Here is a 22,934-nt window from a genome sequence, read left to right on the forward strand (position 1 = left end):
AGATCTACGGAGAGATAACCGCTGGAGTGGCAGTGAGCAAATTCCCATGACAGTGGACCACATTTGCTCTATTGTTTATAAAGAGTATGAGAAGGGGGTACTATCATAATACACCAAAGAAATATTGACCTGTTCTTTGGGATAATCTAAACATATATCCAGTATCAAATGTTGATATGATCAAACATTATCTTTAGCCATAATTCTGCTCTCTTGATAGGATATATTAATGACCTGAAGGAGAAACATGAAGATGTGGCTGATAATGGATTCACATACCACTGTTTTATTGAACCTGCAAGAAGAGATGCTACAGACACACAGCATGTACAAAATACAAGTCCAGGAGGTTCTTTTCTTTTATCCTCTCAATTATTAAGTACAGATAATATAATACGAGAGCAGAAATCTAATAGATAAGTAGTCCTGAATTGACTACTTAGACTGACTAGTTACTAAGAAATGTTCAGAAGTTAATCAGATCAAAGTAAGATTTAAAGACTTAAATAAAAATTCAGCAGTCAATTCACTGAAACTATAAGCATATAATGACTCCATTTACTCATACTCATTATGACTCCATTACTCATAATTGTATAAATACAATTTATATATTATATATACTATATAGTATATATAATATAAACTATATATAAATATATGTATTACACATATATAATAAATAGTCATTCCCCTTTAGTTAGGTAAAGGAATACTTGAAGTGGGTAAAGCAAACTGGAGAGTGCTGGGCTAGGGGCTGTAACAACTACTGGATATGCTAGGTGTATAAGAGAGATCTGCTGTACTTTTCCATTACAAGATGTGCAGTAACTTTCCAGAAGAGCAGGCTTAGGCATCTGTAGCTACCACAGATTCAGCCTGGGAAAATACTATCTAAGAAGATTCTGTAATTCTTGGGCTTATAGTGGAAATGATAAAGAAAAAACCTAGAGGAAAATTATAATTCCTTTAAAAAGGATCCCTAAAACAAGAAAAGAAATCATGTAGTTATGGATTTTCAGAACAAGAGGTTCTAACAGGCAATGTTAGGTAATGAAACACCTCAGTAATGGAGGCGCCACACAGGAGGTGATGGGACATTAAAAATGCATTTTTATAAGGTAGGCTCATAAAACTGGGATGGAAAAGACTGGCAGTTGCTTGGGAGGATAGCAAGTCTTCTCTCTAGGGTCTCTCCATCTAAGGAACCAGCCTACTATATCATATACCAAGTATAGAAGATAGCAGGTACCCTACAGTCTGAAAAAATTTGTTACTTGTAGACCATGTCTTGGAACTTAATTCTCCAACAAAAAGTATAGGTATACTGCATTTCTACTGCCCTGAAATGGTTATGATCCATGGTTATGTGAATATGACTTTATGTCCAAATAACAACAATAACCATAAGGTTGAGACTGTTAAAAGAAGTTACTACTATTATTTTCAGTACAGTTTCAATGTTTATTTGATTAATGAAAGAAAAAAAAAGTTGTAGTCAGCTATGGAACAAGAAATGTACTCAGATTTTTCTCCTACGTGTCTAAAATACTGGTAGCTGGGCTTATACAGACTCTAAATGGGAAATCAAATAGTTCTTTCTAGATAATAAACTATAGCAATAAAAGAAGACCTAAGTATTGACATTTTCAGGTTCCCCTCAACTAATTTTTTAACTAATTTTTTGACATTGCCATAAATCAAGGCTAATTAGCTGAAAGACCTATGTACACAGAATACATCAAGTCACCAGATATTTGAGAATAGATAATAAAGGAAACAGACAAGTATTTTAGGAAACCATGATTAACGTCTTCAGAGAAATGAGAAATTATTACAATCATGAAACAAAATCAAAATGCTATGGAAAGAAACACTGAATTATAAGATAGAATTCTTAGAAATTTAAAATGAGAGGAAAAAACTAAAAACAAAGGTTATAAGATAAAGCTGAAGACATCTCCTAGAAAGACTAGCAAACAAACAAAAAGAGGTAAATACTAGAAAACTGATAACAGAATTAGAAGATTAATCCAGGAGATCCAAAATCAGATTAATAACAATGCTCCAAAGACAGAAAAGAAGGGAAGAAAAATATTACAGAGGTTTAGCTATGTAAGCATGTGTATGTACTTTACAATATGTGAAAATTTCCCAGAGTGAAAAGATAAGGTTTCCAGAGAAAAAGGCCCACAAACTGTTTAGTATAATGACTTAAACAACACCAAGGTATAGCATTATGACATTTCAGAACACCTAGGAACCCAAAATTTTCCTGGGAGAAAAAGTCTCACACAAAGTATGAAAAATAAAAATGCCACGGCAGTTAACAGCAACACTGGAATCTAGAAATCAATGGAGAAACATCTTCACAGTTCTTGGAAAAATTATTTCCAACCTAGAATTCTATACCGAGTCAAACAATCAGAAAATAAAAATATTGCTATACATCCATGATCTAAAAAAATTTTACTTCCTATACACCCATTCTCCAAATCTACCGGAGGATGTGCTTCTGTAGAATAAAGGAGAACAACAAGAAAGAAAATGGGAGAATCAAATACTACATACAGAAACAGCAAAGCAGTACAAGAAAGAGTTTATGTAGTTCTTGACTCAACAAGGAATGATATTTACTTGATAACACTCAAAATTTATTTTTTAAAAGGTGAAAAACTGTTCTGGCAGAAAGGAGGAGGAAATGTATACATACTGTAAAGGAGTTAAATCCTTATCTTCTAAAATAAAAAACAAATATTTAAAATTGGAAATTATAAGCAAGAATTAGCAGCATAAATCTGAAATTTAGCAATTAGGATGAAAACCCAAAAGAAATAGTTCAAAGATGAATAAGAATTGGGAGTGAGCAGTAATACTTCCACAAATATTATAGTACTTGTTGGCTTACATAGGTATTACTATAAACAGGTATTACTTCATGCAGAGGCTTTTAATGAAAAGAAAAAATCAGACTTTGGGGCTGTAAAAGGAAAGAACAGACCAAAATTGTCTCTTGCTTATTCTAGGATAGCTTTACTCAAAATCTATGGACAGAGTAGGGTCAAACTAGACAAAGCTATGAAACTTTACATTCAAAAGTCTAATTAACTGAAACATGCAAGGAAATAACATGAAATGAATTGGCAATCAAATAGAAGGGCAAGATAAAAATTTTTAGGTGGGGGAGATCTTTTCTTTATTTAGCCCCATTCTTCCCTGGCTGACTATCTCACTCTCCCACTCATGGTTTCCCTAGCATTTAACAAAAAGAAAGGCAGGACAGTTACCTTCCTAGGAGAATTTAAAGAGGGCCAATAAATAAAGAATATGAAAAAGAATGTATAATATATAACTGAATCATTCTGCTGTATGGTAGAAAACAACAACAAAAAGAAATTAACACAGCATTGTAAATCAACTGCTACTGTCGCTGCTAAGTTGCTTCAGTCGTGTCTGACTCTGTGCGACCCCATAGTCGGCAGCCCACCAGGCTCCTCCGTCCCTGGGATTCTCCAGGCAAGGACACTGGAGCGGGTTGCCATTGCCTTCTCCAATGCATGAGAGTGAAAAGTGAAAGTGAAGTCTCTCAGTCGTGTCCACCTCTTTGCGACCCCATGGACTGCAGCCTACCAGGCTCCTCCATCCATGGGATTTTCCAGGCAAGAGTACTGGAGTGGGGTACCATAGCCTTCTGTAAATCAACTATAATTCAATAAAATGTCAGGAAAAAAAGTAAAGGAGGCCAATAAAAATGTGACTCAATCAGCAAAAATAAATCATTTAATATGATGAGAATGAGCAAAACACATTTAAAGTCATGAGTCCCATGATGAAGGAAAATTCCTTTTCTTCGGGGAACAGGTAATCCATTCATGAAATCTGAATGTTCGCATGAGTAATTTTAATATACTTTAAAGTTTATAGTGAACTATAAATAGTAGAAATAAAAATAAAGTTTTATTTCTTAGAGAAATAAAAGACATATTTTGTACAAGGACATGGATTTAATCATTTTGCTTCATATATTTTAAGTATCCTAAAGATCTCTGCATGTGTGCTAAGTTGCTTCAGTCGTGTCTGACTCTTTGTCACCCCATGGACTGTAGCCTGCCAGGCTCCTCTGTTCACGGGATTCTCCAGGTAAGAGTATTGGAGTGGGTTGTCATATCCTTCTCCAAAAGATCTCTAGTTATAGTTATGTTTCTTATACCTTTTCTTTACCTTTACATTTAGATTCCATACAAAGGTAAGATGTACTTAATTTCCTTACAGGTTTGTTGAGAAATATTCAGATGATTAAACAGAGAGGACAGTACTTTAAGAATCAAAAAATTTTCTATTACTGTTTTCAGATTAACTAGAATACATCTAGGTCTAATAACAATTTGGGAATGTCCTGGTAAGAAACTGTTCATTGAAAAATAACTTTGGTATTGCTTTATCTACAAAGGTCTAACATAGTTTTCATGAAATTCAAATGGTCTTCTAAGGTTTATTACACCTAACATAGTTGAAGGTACATATTAATAAAGTAACAAGATAATGCACCCGATTTTTGTTTTTATAGTAATGAAGCTTTTCTTAAAAATAATTTAGCAAAAGTACAGATACAACGCTAGAGATTTATTCAACCAAGCTCCTAGTTTAGGGAAAAGGGCAGGTGATGAAAGTTACATGATTAAATAATATAACTTTCAAAATGATTATGAAATACAATTTAACCAGGCTTTTATAAGTGATCAGAGATAGATCAGAGCTAATGAAAGATACAGAAGAGCCTTTCTTCTACACCCTAGGGTAAGTTTTGCTTAATGAATCCAATCCTAGTCTTTGTAATACTTATCCATTAATAGTTTAGGAAACATCTTAAAATATTTATATAATGCTTTAAGGCATCTTATATACAACTGAAAATGTGCAGTTCAGAATAAAGTGGTTTAGTGTTCTATTTATCTGTTCCTACATTATGGCTAGAGATTCCCGCTTCAAAAAGTTTGTTTACTGTAAGTCTATAAAGAGACTTAAAAAGGAAGTAAAAAACATTTTGTTGAGATTGCCAAGTTTTAGAAGCCTTTCTAAAGTCTTTTAAGTATTAAAATGACTTTTAAAATTAACTGCAAGTGCAAAAGTTGTGGATGAGATGATGAAAAAAACTAATTTTCATCAGTAATAGTCTGAATTCTAACACAATATTACCTAGACTACAACACAAGTAAAGTAACATTTGTGTTGTTTGTATAGCATTTTATAGATTAAAATATGCTATTAATATAATCTATAGCTTACTACAAAACAAAAACCAGGAAAACAGTTATGAAGCTAGAATGAATCTGCCTTCCCACTAAATTATATTTGCCAAGTGGTTAGAAGAAATTATGAATAAATATTTGATAACTGGTTAAGTGGTTAATGAAGAACTAAAAACAATTTAGATATTAATCTGTCATTTGCTATCATTCCCCCAAACTTTTTAAATTTTAAAGAATACAATGAACTGATGACAGTGCAATAAAAGCAGTAAATTTAGATATTTCGACTTTGTCAGTGAAATCAAACTGAGTTTTATAAAGAAGTATAACAAAAAGACATTTGAGAAATTGCTTATACTTTAAGAGAAACATGGCTTCCCAGGCGGTGCTAGTGGTAAAGAACCGACCTGCCAATGCAGGAGACATAAAAACTTGGGTTTGATCCCTGGGTCAGGAAGATCCCCTGGAGAAGGAAATGGCAACCTAATCCAGTGCTCTTGCCTGGAGAATCCCATGGACAGCGGAGCCTGGAAGGCTACAGTCCATGGGGTCGCAAAGACTTGGACATGACTGAAGCAACTCAGCACACATACACAAGAGAAACATCTAAAAATGCATTAATTGGCTGTTCTTTAAGCTATTTAAGTCTACCTGTGAGCACAACCTAGTTTGCTTCATTACTTCAATCTTTCAAATATTTGATTTCTTCAAGAAGTCTATCCCACAGATTTGGCTTAGGGCTCTAAAATGTTTCCAGTAGAAAGCAACAGAAAACATAGTTGTTTCATGTCTGTCTTTTTGAAAACAGTTTTAAGAAATATCAGTACATTTTTATTTTTAAAAGAATTTTTAGTATATTTATTTTTTACTTATAAACAAATTTTCTTAATTAGGCCTTAGGATTAAATACTACATTTTTTAGTATATGCACTTCTTATATGCTCCCACTAACTGACAAGCCAGTTCATTTCAGTTCAGTTCAATCACTCAGTTGTGTCTGGCTCTTTGCAAACCCATGGACTGCAGCATGCCAGGCTTCCCTGTCCATCACCAGGTAAAGGAGCTTGCTCAAACACATGTCCATCAAGTTGGTGATGCCATCCAACAATCTCATGTTCTGTCGTCCCTTATCCTACAGCCTTCAATCTTTCCCAGCATCCAGGGATGCTTTACCAATGAGTTAGTTCTTTGTATCATGTGGCCAAAAAATTGGAGCTTCAGTTTCAGCATCAGTCCTGCAGATGAATATTCAGGACTGATTTCCTTTAGGATTGACAGGTTTGATCACCTTGCAGTTCAAGGGACTCTCAAGAGTCTTCTCCAACACTACAGTTCATAAGCATTAATTCTTTGGCACTCAGCTTTCTTTATAGTCCAACTCTCACATCCATACATGACTACTGGAAAAACCACAGCTTTGACTAGATGGACCTTTGCTGGCAAAGTAATGTCTCTGGTTTTTAATATGCTGTCTAGGTTGGCCATAACTTTTCTTCCAAGGAGCAAGCGTCTTTTCATTTCATGGCTGCAGTCACCATCTGCAGTGATTCTGGAACCCCCCAAAATAAAGTCTGTCTACTGTTTGCACTGTTTCCCCATCTATTTGCATGAAGTGATGGGACCAGATGCCATGATCTTAGTTTTCTGAATGTTGAGTTTTAAGCCAACTTTTTCACTCTCTTCTTTCACTTTCATGAAGAGGCTCTTTAGTTTTTCTTCGCTTTCTGCCATAAGGGTGGTGTCATCTGCGTATTGGAGGTTACTGATATTTCTCCTGGGAGTCTTGATTCCAGCTTGAGCTTCATCCAGCCCAGCATTTCACAGGATATATTCTGCATATAAGTTAAATAAGTAGAGTGATAATATGCAGCCTTGACATACTCCTTCCCCAATTTGGAACCAGTCTGTTGTTCCATGTCCATTTCTACCTGTTGCTTCTTGACTTGCATACAGATTTCTCAGGAGGCAGGTAAGGTGGTCTGGAGAAGGAAATGGCAACCCACCCCAGTACTCTTGCCTGGAAAATTCCATGGATGGAGGAGCCTGGTAGGCTACCGTCCACGGGGTCGCAAAGAGTCAGACACGACTGAGTGACTTCACTTTCTTTCTATAGTTCCTTTTGGAGATGGAGATGGCAACCCACTCCGGTGTTCTTGCCTGGAAAATTCCATGGATGGAGCAGCTTGGTAGACTACGGTCTATGGGGCTGCAAAGAGTTGGACAAGGCTGAGCAACTAACACACACACACACACACACACACACACACACACACACACACAGGTAAGGTGGTCTGGTATTCCCATCTCTTTAAGAATTTTCCACAGTTTGTTGTTATCCACACAGTCAAAGACTTTGGCATAGTCAATAAGCAGAAGTAGACATTTTTCTGGAACTCTCTTGCTTTTTCAATGATGCGATGGATGTTGGCAATTTGATCTCTGGTTCCGCTGCCTTTTCTAAGTCTAGCTTGAACATCTGAAATTTCATGGTTCACATTCTGTTGAAGCCTGGCTTGGAGAATTTTGAGCAGTACTTTGCTAGCGTGTGACATGAATGCAATTGTATGGTAGTTTGAACATTCTTTGGCATTGCCTTTCTTTGGGATAGGAAAAAAAAACTGACCTTTTCTGGTCCTGTGGCCACTGCTGAGTTTCCCAAATTTGCTGGCATACTGAGTGCAGCACTTTCACAGCATCATCTTTCAGGATTTGAATTGGTTCAACTGGAATTCCATCAACTCCACTAGCTTTGTTTGTAGTGATGCGTCCTAAGGCCCACTTGAGTTTGCATTCCAGGATGTTTGGCTCTAGGTGAGTGATCACACCATTGTGGTTATATGGGTCATGAAGGTCTTTTTTATATAGTTTTTCTGTGTATTCTTGCCACCTCTTCTTAGTATCTTCTGCTTCTTGTTAGGTCCATATCATTCTGTCCTTTACTGTGCTCATCTCTGCATGAAATGTTCCCTTGGTATCCCTAATATTCTTGAAGAGATCTCTAGTCTTTCCCATTCTTTTGTTTTTCTCTATTTCTTTGCGCTGATCACCAGGGAAGGCTTTTTATTTTTTTTATCTCTCCTTGCTATTCTTTGGAACTCTGCATTCAAATGGGTAAATCTTTCCTTTTCTCCTTTGCTTTTCGCTTCTCTTCTTTTCTCAGCTATTTTAAGGCCTCCTCAGACAACCATTTTGCCTTTTTGCATTTATTTTTCTTGGAGATGGTCTTGATCGTTGACTCCTGTACAATGTCACAAACCTCCGTCCATAGTTATTTAGGCACTCAATCAGATCTCATCCCTTGAATCTATTTCTCACTTCCACTATATAATCATAAGGGATTTGATTTAGGTCATACCTGAATGGTCTAGTGGTTTTCTCCACTTTCTTCGATTTAAGTCTGAATTTGGCAATAAGGAGTTCATGATCTGAGTCACAGTCAGCTCCTGGTCTTATTTTTGCTGACTGTAGAGAGATTCTCCATCTTTGGCTGCAAAGAAAAGAATCAATCTGATTTCAGTATTGACCATCTGGTGATGTTCATGCATAGAGTCTTCTCTTGTGTTGTTGGAAGAGGGTGTTTGCTATGACCCGTGCATTTTCTTGGCAAAAGTCTATTAGCCTTTGCCCTGCTTCAGTTTGTACTCCAAGGCCAAGTTTGCCTGTTATTCCAGGTATCTCTTGATTTGCTACTTCTGCATTCCATTCCCCTATAATGAAAAAGACATCTTTTTTGGGTGTTAGTTCTAGAAGGTCTTATAGATCTTCAGAGAACCGTTCAACTTCAGCTTCTTCAGCATTACTGGTTGAGGCATAGACTTGGCTTACTGTGATACTGAATGGTTTGCCTTGGAAATGAACAGAGTTCACACTGTCATTTTTAAAATCGCATCCAAGTACTGCATTTCGGACTCTTTTGTTGACTATGATGGCTACTCCATTTCTTCTAAGGGATTCTTGCCCACAGTAGTAGATATAATGGTCATCTGAGTTAAATTCACCCATTCCAGTCCATTTTAGTTCGCTAACTTCTAAAATGTCAATGTTCACTCTTGCCATCTCCTGTTTGACCACTTCCCATTTGCGTTGATTCACGGACCTAACATTCAAGGTTCCTATGCAATATTGCTCTTTACAGCATTGGATTTTACTTCCATCACCAGTCACATCTACAATTGGGCATAGTTTTTGCTTTGGCTCCATCTCTTCATACCTTATATAATATACTAGTGCCTTAGTAGATCAGGGAATTAAAAATAAAGTGGTGGTTCTTTATCTCTTAGAGTGATAATACCTCAATGTAGATGAATCAAGAAACAGCAGTAAGCAAACTGTTCAGAAATAATAGGTGCATACTAATAATGTAATAAAAATATAATGGGAATGTAAGAGTGTGTGTAGGCAAAGGGGACAGGACTCATTAATAGGAAGGTTTGAATAAGAACGCAGTGTCTGAAATAGAATCTCAATGAGGATAAGGATTTTAATTAACTAGGATGTGGAATGGAGAAGAAGTAGCACTCAAGATTGAGGGAAAAACCTGCAAACTGTAGAGGCGAGAAAATGAAAGCATGCTTAAGAGAAGGTTGGGCACCAAGTGCCATAGGAAAGTGAGTCCTTAGTCTGACATGGGACTGGGTAAGCTTTTAGAGGTTCTTCTAAGTAAGGGATCTGTACTTTGTGCAGATGATCATTTTAGTGTGAAGAGCAGACTGTAAAGGGGGATAGATAAGAAATAGCAACTAGTCTAGATATCACTATAATTATTTCTTACATCAAATTTTCTCAAAATGTTTTTAAAACAAATTGAATTAAACATCATTTTATTCTCTCTCTCTGTAAATCTCTAAAACTCAAGTACTAACTGGCAGTTTCATGTGGTTTCTTAGGTTGGAGGGGTCTATATTTATTTTTCAGCTTTTTGAAATATTCTACAGATGGTTTCTCTAAATAAAGAGACTAGATAATTTATCACTAATAAGTTAAAAATCCCACTCTTAAAAAATGGGCAGACCTTCTGGGGTCATCTTTTGATGTGTCATATCATGTGTCCTGAATGATTTTACCCAAAGGAACTAATTTATCAAAAGCTTAAGACTGCAAATGTTAAAAGATTTACAGAGCTGTACGTTAGTGTAAAAAGCAGAATGCAGTGTTTAGCTAACATGAGTCACAGGCTGCAAAGCAGGGTTCATGACAGGGAGACACTGATGAATGGGATTAGATCTAATTGAGGTTTGGTACAAAATGATGGCAAGGATTTTTTCTTTTGCTAGCACTCATGTTAATATGTATGTGAGCAAGTATTTTGGGAAATGATGCTAAATTAAAATTAGTTGACAAAGTTCTAAAGTGAAATCAGGTATTAATATATGCATTTCAATAAACATTTCTGGGCTACAAGTGATTGATACAATTACTGTTCTAATCATAGATCTGGATTCTTTTAAACAACCTTGTGACTCATGGAATTCATAGTTGCAAATGTACAAGTGAATGAATTACAACTATTTAAAAGATTTATAACCTTAAAGTACTAATGAATTAACGAAACTAATAACCATTTTATAATGAATTCATAAGACACTATTGTGGTTATTGTAGTATTAATGCCTACACAGATAATGTCTGTTATTTACAAACATCACAAAGAAAGACTACATCTTAAGAACTGTCATACTCCTTTAAATTAATCCAGCACTATGAGCAATAAATCAACCACAATCTTTTGAAACTTGTCTCCATGGGAAATAGCAGATACCATGTTTTCCTTCAGTCTCATTTTCCTAGTATTCATACTTTTTTAAGATGGGAAAAAGAAAAAGACAACACAGAGAATCTTTTAATTTGCAGCAGCATTTGCAGTTATGATGAGTAACTGAACACTACTTTGTGGACAAGGAGACTAAGGGCCAAATGAAATGTATTTAGGCTTCAAAAATAACTTCCATTGTCTATTGGTATTGATTAAATTTTGTGGTCAAATGTGAAGATATAGGAAAGATTTAGCTTATAAATGTTTTGATACTTCATATTTTTATAAGAGGAATTAGTATAGATAGAGATGTTTTTTGAAAAATAAAATTTTTTTTTGTATTCAACTAATTATAGGGGAAACAAACTTACATAAGAACCCTATGTAACCCCAGAATATCTGTACAAGAAACTGGTTCTACTAGTATCTTCTGTGTACTCTAAGATAAAACCACTGACATGGGGTGCAAAATTTAAGAAAAAGAAAGGTTAGAGACAGAAATATTACTAAATGTGAGTTTCCAGATGGATAATGAGGAAATCTTGACTTTTCATTTAATGTCAGAAATTTTATCAGTTCCATAAATAAACTCTGCAGCCGGCATCTCCACACTGCGTGGCACTCAGTGAGTGCATTTTCTGTTTTCCAGACCCCAAAATAGGTGTATGCTTCATGCCAAGTCAACAGACATGTAATTTGGAGTCAAAGATTTAAGTCAAATAAACATCAATCCCAAAATTAAGTACTGACCTTGGTAAAGTATTAAAATTAATAAAATTAAAAAATTAGTTTCTTCTTGAATAAGGAGTACTATATAGGCTTACGAATATAAGAAAAACAGTCCATATAACAAAAATATAAAACCTACGGATGTCTTTAATAACAAATGTGTAAGACATATATGAAGAAAATTCTAAAACTTTGCTGAGGAACATACAAGACGGTATGAATATGGAAAGACTATTCTAGACAGAGAAGGTTTGACAGCAGGAAAATGTGAAGACAAAACTGATTTACCAATTTTTAAAAGAATTTTACTTCCTTGGAATTAGAAAAATATTATTTCTCAGGGACAAGTAAGAACAGTTTAAAAACAAAGAATAATAAAGGAGGATTAGCACTGCTATCAGAGAAGGCAATGGCACCCCACTCCAGTACTCTTGCCTGGAGAATCCCATGGACAGAGGAGCCTGGTAGGCTGCAGTCCATGGGGTCGCTACGAGTCGGACATGACTGAGCAACTTCACTTTCACTTTTCACTTTCATGCATTGGAGAAGGCAATGGCAACCCACTCCAGTGTTCTTGCCTGGAGAATCCCAGGGACCGGGGAGCCTGGTGGGCTGCCTGTCTATGGGGTCGCAGAGTCGGACACGAATGAAGCGACTTAGCAGCAGCAGCAGTAGCAGCAGCACTGCTATATGTAAAAAAAAAAAAAAAATATTATAACCTATCAGTTATTAAAATAACAGTTACTAGCTCTAGGATAGACAAATATGTAAAAAAATAAGAAACAAATCCAATAAACAGAATTATCCATGACTACTTACTGTATGTAAACTAAAGGTGCCATAAGGATAGATTGTGAATATATTACACAAGAATGACTAAATCCTTGGGAAATAATTAAGTTAGAGTCTTGCATGTTATCTTACATCAAAACAAATTTGGAATAAACAAAGTGAAAATTTGAAAAGATTACAGGTGAAAAGCCCTTTTGAGGAATAATTCCAAAAGCAAGGAGAGAAAACAAAACAAAACAAATGAAGCTATTTCATTACATAAAACGTTAAAATTTCAGTATTAAAAAGGACGCCTCAAAAAAAGTTAACAGTAAATGATAAACTTGAAGAATTTTGCAACATGTATCTTACAGTAAAGAGTTAATAACCTTTGATGATCTCACCTCGTCCTTCAGCCTTAAAAATCACCTAAGTGTTACTAATTCTCAAATTTATCTTTGAGTTTAGGCTTCTCTCATAAAGTCCAGATCCTTGGATCCAACTACTTACATGATGTCTCCACTTGGATGTATCTTAGACAAGTTTAAAATGATCCAAAGTGAACTCCTAATCTTCTAACACCTCCACCCTGTAGGCCTGCTCCACCATCTCTTTTAAGATGACTCAATTCTTTCAGTTGCTGAGTTCAGAAATCTTAGTCATCCTTGACCTTTCTTTCTTTCACATCCCCAGTACAATTTGTTACAATGTCCTGCTGACTATACCTTCAAAATATATTAGAATCTGACCACTTCTGACCAACTCCACTGCTACCAACATGGTCAAGCTACCATGATCTTTTACGTGGGTTATTGCAGTGGTGTCTTAAAGAGTTTCAGCCCTTGCCATATGACAATCTATTCTCAACACAGAAACCAGAGGGATCTTTTAAAATCATGACTAAGATATGCTACTTTTCTGCTTAGATCATGTTATGGTTCCCTGTTTCATTCAGAGTAAAAGCCTATGTCCGTAAAACGACCTACAAGGCTCTATATGACCTGCCTTTGTACTCTAATGTGTCCTTACTATCGAATAAGAACACAGGAGAAGTTCAATAAATATTACTGAATGAATGAACGAATGAATATCTGTACCTTAAGCTCTTATAAATAACATTTTTTGCTATACAGACTGTGAAAAAAAAACAAAAATGATCAAATGATGGCTAAGTCATTCACAGAAAACCTATCCTTAAATAGATGAAAAAATTACTCAAGTGTACGAGTAAACAAAAGAAAATTGGAAAGATGATATTTATGACTATTAAACTGGCAATGAATCAATATGTAATTAGCAAAGACAAAGAGGGAGGGAGAACCACAGATTTAAAAGGATTTACAGATACATCAACCAATGAATAATAATAACAAGGTATGGGTTTTGTTTGAATACTGAAATAAAAAAGCTATTAAAAATTCATCTGCTCCCTCTTATGTTTATATATATGTATGTGTATCTGTGTGTATATATATATATATATACACATATATATGTATATATATATATTTTTTTTTCTTTTCCTTCTCTCTCTTTCCTATTGGGAATCTGGTTTTACCTTCCAGGGGTCATTTCAAACATACTCTTATATTTTTCTTAATGTATCTGCTACTATTCTATATTTATTATAGTTTTCATTCTTTGTTATTGTTGTGCTTTGTTGTTGTTGTTGTTTTTTCCCCTTTTCTTTCTTCTTCTTTTTTTTTGTCCTGCATCCAATGTCTTGGGGGATCCTTGAGGATCAGATCCTCAGCCCTGATCTCTGGGGCCAGAAATCAGGCCTGAGCCCATGGAAATGCTGAGTCTGAACTGTCAGAGTAGCAGAGACCATCAGCCCCCAGGAATATTAACTAGAGTGAGATATTCCAGAGGTTCAAATCTCAACATCAAGATGGTCCTACCCAACTGCCTATAAACTCCACTGCTGGAAACCTCAGGCCAAACAACTAGTAAGACAGGAACACAGTCTTACCCATTTAAAAAAAAAAATGAAATAACACAAAAATATGTTACAGATGAAGGAGCAATGTAAAAAGCTATAAGACCAAAATAAGAGGAAACTGGCAACCTCTTTGAAAAAGAATTTAGAGTAATGATAGTAAAGAAGTTTCAAAATATAGAAAACAGAATGGAGAAAATACAAGAAACATTTAACAAAGACCTAGAAGAAACAAAGAATAAACAAATAGTGATGAACAGCACAATTACTGAAATTAATAATACTGTAGAAGGAATCAAGAGAATAACTGAAGCAGAAGAATAGATAAGTGAGCTGGAAGATAGAATGATATAAATAAATGCTGAGGAGCAGAATAAAGAAAAAAGAATGAAAAGTATTGAGGACAGTCTCAGAAACCTCTGGGACAATATTAAACATACTAACATTTGAATTACAGAAGTCCCAGAAGAAGAAAAGAAAAAGAAAGAGTATGAGAAAATATTTGAGATTATAGTCAAAAACTTCCCTAACATGGGAAAGGACACCAAAACAGCCACCCAAGTACAGGAAGCCCATAGAGACTCTTACAGGATAAACTCAAAGAGACATACACCAAGATATATATTAATCAAGTTAACAAAAATTAAACACAAATAAAAAGTATTAAAAGCAGCAAGGGAAAAGCATAAATAACATACTAATGAATGCCCATAAGGCTAATAGTTGATTTTTCAGCAGAAACTCTCACACTAGGAGTGGCAGGATATATTTAAAGTGATGAAAGAGAAAAAAACTACAACCAAGATTACTCTGTCTAGCAAGGATTTCATTCATATTTAATGGTGAAGTCAAAAGCTTTATAGACAAAAGCTAAGAGAATCTGACACCACCAAGTCAGCTTTATAACAAATGATAAAGGAACTTCTCTAGGAAGAAACACAGGAGAAGAAAAAGACTCACAAAAATAAACCCTAAACAATTAAGAAACAGTAATAGGAACATACATATTTATAACTACTTTAAATGTAAATAGATTAAATACCCCAACCAAAAGACAAAGACTGGTTGAATGGATACAGAAACAAGACTTAGGCATATGCTGCCTAAAAAAGACTCACTTCAGACCTAAGGGCACATATGACTAAAAGTCAGGGGGTGGAAAAATATATTCCATGCAAATGGGAATCAAAAGAAAGTGGGAATAGCAATACTTATATCAGATAAAATAGACTTTAAAATAAAAACTGGTATAAGAAATAAGGAAGAACACTACATAATGATCAAAGGATCAATCCAAGAAGAAGATATAATAATTATGAATATTTATGCACCTAACATAGGTGCATCTCAATACATAAAGCAAATGCAAACAACCATAAAAGGGGCAATTGACAGTAACATGGTAATAGTAAGGGACTGTAACACCCCACTTACATCAATGGACAGATCATCCACACAGGAAAATTAATAAAGAAACACAGGCTTAAATCACACTTTATACCAGATGGACCTAATTGATATCTTTAAAACATTCTACTCCAAAACAGCAAAATACACCTTTTTTGTCAAGTGCACATGGAACATTTTCCAGGATAGAACAATTCTATCAAATATTTAGAAAAGAACTAAAAACCATCATTCTCAAACTATACCAAAAAATTACAGTGAGAGGAACACTCCCAAACTCATTCTATGGGGCCATTATCATCCTGAAACCAAAACCAGAAAAAGATATCACACATACATACACACACACACACACACACATATATATATATACATACATACATATATATATATATATATATATATATATACACACATACAGGCCAATATCAGTGATGGACATAAATGCAGAAATCCTGGAAAAAATATTAGTGAACAGAATCCAACAACACATTAAAAGGATCATACACCATGATCAAGAGGGTTTTTCCCTAGGGATGCAAGGATTCTTCAATATATACAAATCAATGTGATATACCATATAAACAAATTGAAAGATGAGAAACTCAACACATGTAGAAAAAGCTTTTGACAAAATTCAATACCCATTTATGATAAAAATTCTCCAGAAAATGGGCACAGAAAGAACCGTAAAAACTCTATAGAAAAATGGGCATAGAAGGAATGTACCTCAGCATAATAAAGGCCAGATATGACAAACCCACAGCAAACAATATTCTCAATGATGAAAAACTGAAAGCATTTCCTCTCAAATCAGGAACAAGACAGGAGTGCCCACTCTTAACACTATTATTCAATATAGTTTCAGGAAGTTCTAGCTACAGCAATCAGAGAGCAAAAAGAAATAAAAAGAATCCAGATCAAAAAGGAAGTAAACAAAAAAGAAGTAAAACTCTGTTTGCAGATGACATCATACTATACATAGAAAACCCTAATGATGCCTCCAGAAAATTACTAGAGCCAATCAATGATTTTAGTAAAAAGTTGTAGTATACAAATACACAGAAATCCCTGGCATTCTTATATATTAACAATGAAAAACTAGAGAAATTAGGGAAATAATTCCATTCACCATTGCAACAAACAGAATATCTAGGAACAAATCTACCTTAGGAGACAAAAGACCTGTATACAAAAAACCTAAGACACTAATGGAAGAAATTAAAGATGACATAAAACAGATGGAGAGACATACCATGTTCTTGGATTGGAAGAATAAATGTTGTGAAAATGACTATGGTATCCAAAGCAATCTACATTCATTGTGACCCCTATCAAATTACCAGTGGCATTCACAGAACTAGAACAAAAAATTCCAAAATTTGTATGGAAACACAAAAAAGACCCCGAACAACTAAAGCAATCTTGAGAAAGAAAAATGGAGATGGAAAAATCAACCTGAGTTCAGACTACAGTTATTAAGACAGTATGGTATGGTCTTCAAAGCTACAGTCATCAAGACAGTATGGTACTGGCACAAAAACAGAAATACAGATCAATGGAATAAGACAGAAAGCCCAGAAATAAACCCACACACCTATGAGCACCTTATTTTGGACAAAGGAGGCAAGAATATATAATGGAGAAAACAAAGCCTCTTCAATAAATGGTGCTTGGAAAACTGGACAGCTATATATAAAAGAATGAATTATAATACTTCCTAATACTGTACACAAAAAAAACTCAAAATGAATTAAAGACCTAAATGTTAATGCAAAAACTATAAAACTTTTAGAAGAAAACATAGGCAAAACACTCTTTGACATAAATGGCAGCAATATCCTCTTTGACCCACCTCTGAAAGTAAAGGAAATAAAATCAATAATTAATAAATGGGACCTAATTAAATTTAAAAGCTTCTGCACAGCAAAGGAAAGATGAAAAGACAATCCTTAGAATGGGAGAAAATAACTGCAAATGAAACAACTGACAAAGAATTAATCTTCAAAATATATAAGCACCTTATATAGAAAAACAACTCAATCACAAACTGGGAGGAAGACCTAAACAGACATTTCTCCAAAAGAGACATACAGATGGCCAACAAGCAAATAAAAAGATGCTCAATACCGCTCCTTTTTAAGAGAAATGTAAACAAAAACTACAATGAGGTATTACCTGACATCAGTCAGAATGGTCATCATCACAAAATTTACAAACAATAAATGCTCGAGAGGGTGTGGAGAAAAGCAAAACCTTTTGTACTGTTGGTGGGAATGAAGACTGATATAGCCACTATGGAGAACAGTATGGAGATTCCTCAAAAAACTAGGAATAAAACTACTATTCGACCCAGCAATCCCATGACAGGGCAAATATCTTGAGAAAATCATAAATGAAAAAGACACGTATACCCCGAAGTTACTGCAGCACTATTGACAATAGCTAGGACATGGAAGCAACCTAGATGTCCATTAACAGATGAATGGATAAAGAAGCTTGGTACATACATACAATGGAATATTATTCAGTCATAAAAACGAACACATGTGAGTCAATTCAAGTGAGGTGGATGAACCTACAGCCTATCAGACAGAGTGAAATAAGTCAGAAAAATAAAAACAAATTTTGCAAATTAGCAAATATATATGGAATCTAGAAAAATGGTACCCATAAACATATTTGAAGGGCAGGAATAAAGACATTGATAAAGAGAACAGATTTGGGATACAGCAGGAGAAGGAGAGGGTGGGATGAGAGAATAGTATTTAAACACATACATTATCACATGTAAAACAGATAGGTAGTGGGAAGCTGCTGTATAACACAGGGAGTTCAACCTGGTGCTCTGTGACAACCTAGAGGGGTGGTATGGGGTTGGGGGTGGTTCAAGAAACAGGGGACATATGTATACTTATGATTGATTCATGCTGTTGTATAGCAGAAGCCAATACAATATTGTAAAGCAATTATCCTCAAACTAAAAATAAATTTTAAAAAAGTTGTAAGAAGAAACAATTTATGTTATTTGGCCATTGCTTCATGTTTTCAGAAATGTAAGCATAAATTTCACTATTTATACTTTTTTAAATGGACTACTTCAATATTCTAAGATAAGAAAAATAAACATTTATTAGTGGACTTGCTTACCCCTTCCCTATTATTTATCTTTGACTCTCTTTTCATAATGAATATAACATACATAATTCATGGAATGAAAAAAACATACTAAGCAAACAGTTAATCTATAAAATCATTTGAATATTACAATAACAAAGAACAAAATATAATAAAAACAAAACTTACTTTCTAATACATTAAAAAAATACTAATTATAAAGGTAACATGACCTCAAATCTTTCCTTTTGAATGCTATGAAAAAGAATTAAGTCAAATAAAAGTTTTGTTTTACTGTTGACAAGAATAGTCTATGCAACTGCATTGTAAGTGAAATATAGATTTTTAAATAAGGGATAACGATCATCATATAGCAGGTGGTATTTCCTAATCATGGTGTTAAAACTCTATTTCCTCTCCAGCATCTTGAATGCATTATAAATTAGGAATCAAGGCCCCAAAGGCATGAGATAATCTGAAAAAAATCTTAAGTTTTCTTTCTAAAGATCTCAACTAGGTCAGTTCTAATGATGATAATGATTTATTAAGAGAAAAAGAATATACATACATCTGCAACTTGCCTGTCATCTTAATGTAAAGATGTAGTATAGGAAACCTGATAACAGAGACCAAGGTAATTCAGAGCAACCTGTCTTTGGAATGCAAGTAAAAAATCTGGGCAAAATATAAAAAACATATGCTAGAAGGCACAGGAGAGCTAACAAGATGGTGAAGAATTACAGGCAAGTATCAAGAGGAAGTTGAAGGCTCAGGAGAGTAATCTCTGCATTTATAGCTATTTCTCCCTTGAGGTGATTTGCTGATGCTGGAGGAGGTGGCAGAAAAGCTTAGCAACACTGTTGAGAGCGTTGTAGAACAGGAAAGCAAGAACGAATTTAAGGCCTACTATAAAGAGTTCTCTGTAAACCCTCTGAGTTGAGTTGGGACACAGCTAAACTGGAGAGGGTAAACTAGGAGTAGTCAGGCCCTTGCAGAAGCGGAAGTTCAGAAGTTTCAAATTTATCTCCGGCTCTAAAATTGTACTGAAATAATTTTAGACTGCTAACCACGCAAGGAGTCTGGAATAAGTAAATGCAAATCCTCATTGAGGAAGACATTATTATCAGAAGCCTTAAATAATTTTATAAACAATTCTGAAAATACATGTGTGATGTACAAAAATTAGCATGCATTCAAGGCAAAGCACATGAAAGACATCCAGCAGAAAGAGAACAGAAACAGACCTAGACAGTTCTAGGCTTGAGAATTCTCAGACACAGATTTCACCTACTGTATTCAGTGAAAATTTTTGCAAAGAAATGGAAACTATAAAAACAAAAATCAAATGGAAATTCTAGAACTGAAATATAAGTGAAATGGAGAACTTGATGGATTTAAGACCCATTTGACACAAATTTAAAGAGAAACTATAAAATATGTGAAAAGAAATTTCCAGGAAAAGAAAAAACAATGAAAAGCAGAAGAAAGCAAAGGCATGGATAAGAGAATAAGACGGTAACATGCAATATAACTGGAGCCTCAGAAGCAGAAAAGAGAACAAAAGTGGCAGAAGCAACATTTGAAGATACAATGGTTAAGAACTTTAAAAACTGATAAAAAACAGCACAGACAAATTCTGTGAACCCAGTAAGAGAAGTAGAAATAAAAGTACATTTAGGCACAATATAGCAAAACTACTAAGACCCAAAGACAAAGAAAAAACATTTTAGGAAGCCAGAAAAGAAGTCAGATTATATTCAAGGGAGCAACATTTAGAATGAAAGTTGGCTTCAAAAGCAAAAATGAAAACCAGAAGATAATGAAACAATGTCTATAAAGTGTCTTTAACAAGGACTAAAAGAAAAGAGTATCACACTGGAATTCTATACCCAGCAAAACAGTCTTCAAGAAACTTAAGTAAGACAAATACATTTTAAGATCTAATTGAAGTTATGAAATTTAAGATAGGGAGATTATCTTAGATTACCTGGTGGGCTCAATGTAATCATAGGAGCTTTTAAAAACAAAAACTTTCACTAACTGTAAGCAGGAGAGATAGGCAGAAGGAAAGCTAAGAGAGATTAAAAGCATGAGAATGACTTGCCTTTTGTTGGCTAGGAGATGAAGTGATGAAGGGAGGCACATGCTAGAGAACAGAGTGAAGTTGCTCAGTTGTGTCTGACTCTTTGCGATCCCATGGACTGTAGCCTACAATGCTCTTCTGTCCATGGGATTTTCCAGGCAAGAGTACTGGAGTGGGTTGCCATTTCCTTCTCTAGAGGATCTTCCCAACCCAGGGATCGAACCTGGGTCTCCCACATTGTAGGCAGATGCTTTACCATCTGAGCTACCAGGGAAGTCAGAGAACAGAGGCGACCTCCAAAAAAACAGAGTGTCTGTACAATGCCAGGTACTTGAGCAAGTTCAGACTTGCTCTCAATTTGATCTATCTGGCTAATAATCAACAAGAAAACAGAGACCTCAGCCCTACAGCCACACAGAACTGAATTCAGTTAACAACAGAAGCATATTCTCCCCCAGAATCTCCAAACAGGAGACCCAATTGGCTGACATCTTGATTTTAGCCCCTGAAACTTGAGGCAGAGTAACTAGCTAAGCCTGCTGGACTTCTGATCTAAAGAACTTTGAGATAATAAGCCAGTGTTATTTTAAATTGATATGTTTGTGTTAATTTCTTAGGGCAGCAATAGAAGACTGATATAAATGGAAAAATCCAACAGTAATAGATGAGATTGTTAATAGCTCATCTCAGTATATGACAGAACATGAATTAAAAAATTAGTCAGTAAGAACATGATTTGAAGAACACAGCCGATTTGACCTGACTTAATAAATTCTTTAAAAACATAATTGAAACATTTATACCAACTCTATGCTGGCTTTAAAGAAGTCTTCACAAACTTCAAAGAATTAAAATCAGTAAAAATGAGTTTCAAATTTAAAAAGAGGCAACCCACTCCAGTGCTCTTGCCTGGAAGGTCCCATGGACAGAGGAGCCTGGTGGGCTGCAGTCCATGGGGTCGCTGGGAGTTGGGCACGGCGGAGCAACTTCACTTTCACTTTTCACTTTCATGCACTAGAGAAGGAAATGGCAACCCACTCCAGTGTTCTTGCCTGGAGAATCCCAGGGACGTGGAGCCTGGTGGGCTGCCGTCTATGGGGTCACACAGAGTCGGACACGACTGAAGTGACTTAGCAGCAGCAGCATGCATTAGTTTAGTGTTGCTGTTCTTACATTGGGTTAAGGTGAAGATGAGATATAAAGATTTGTAAATGTAAAATCTCATAAATGTTTATATAAGAAAATTTTTGGAGACTGACAGATCATTTTTTTAAGTTATTTATCCTCTGATCTAGGAAACTAATTCTTATGAAACTAGTACACATGTAGAAATGTTAATACAGTAGTCTCCCCTTATCCCATGGGAGGAAACATTCCTAGATTCCTAGTGGATACCTGAAACCAGACAGCACTGCATCATATATTTCCTATTTGTGTGTGTGTGTGTGCCTCGTCTTACCTGGAGAATCCCCTGGACAGAGAAGCCTGGTAGGCTGCAGTCCATAGGGTCGCACAGAGTCATACAGGACAGAAGTGACTTAGCACGCACACATGCATGAAGTGACTTACCATGATCTATCTAAGGTAAAGTGTAATTTACAAATTAGGCAATAATTCTAAGAACATAATGTAATAAAAGTTTGCAAATGTGGACTCTGTGTCAAAATATCTTATTGTACAAAGTTAATGCCTTTTCCTAGAGAAGGCAATGGCAACCCACTCCAGTACTCTTGCCTGGAAAATCCCATGGACGGAGGAGCCTGGTAGGCTGCAGTCCATGGGGTCATGAAGAGTTGGACACTACTGGACGACTTCACTTTCACTTTTCATTTTCATGCACTGGAAAAGGAAATGGCAACCCACTCCAGTGTTCTTGCCTGGAGAATC

General features: G+C 35.3%; 1 protein-coding gene across 1 annotated transcript in view; it reads right to left on the reverse strand.

Annotated features, from left to right (window-relative positions):
• Nucleotides 1–22,934, reverse strand: part of KIF18A (kinesin family member 18A) — an 81,570-nt gene that overhangs the window by 13,530 nt on the left and 45,106 nt on the right. The window lies entirely within an intron of this gene.

The sequence above is a fragment of the Oryx dammah genome, unplaced genomic scaffold (assembly GCF_014754425.2).
Source record: "Oryx dammah isolate SB20612 unplaced genomic scaffold, SCBI_Odam_1.1 HiC_scaffold_17, whole genome shotgun sequence".
Lineage (NCBI taxonomy): Eukaryota > Metazoa > Chordata > Mammalia > Artiodactyla > Bovidae > Oryx > Oryx dammah.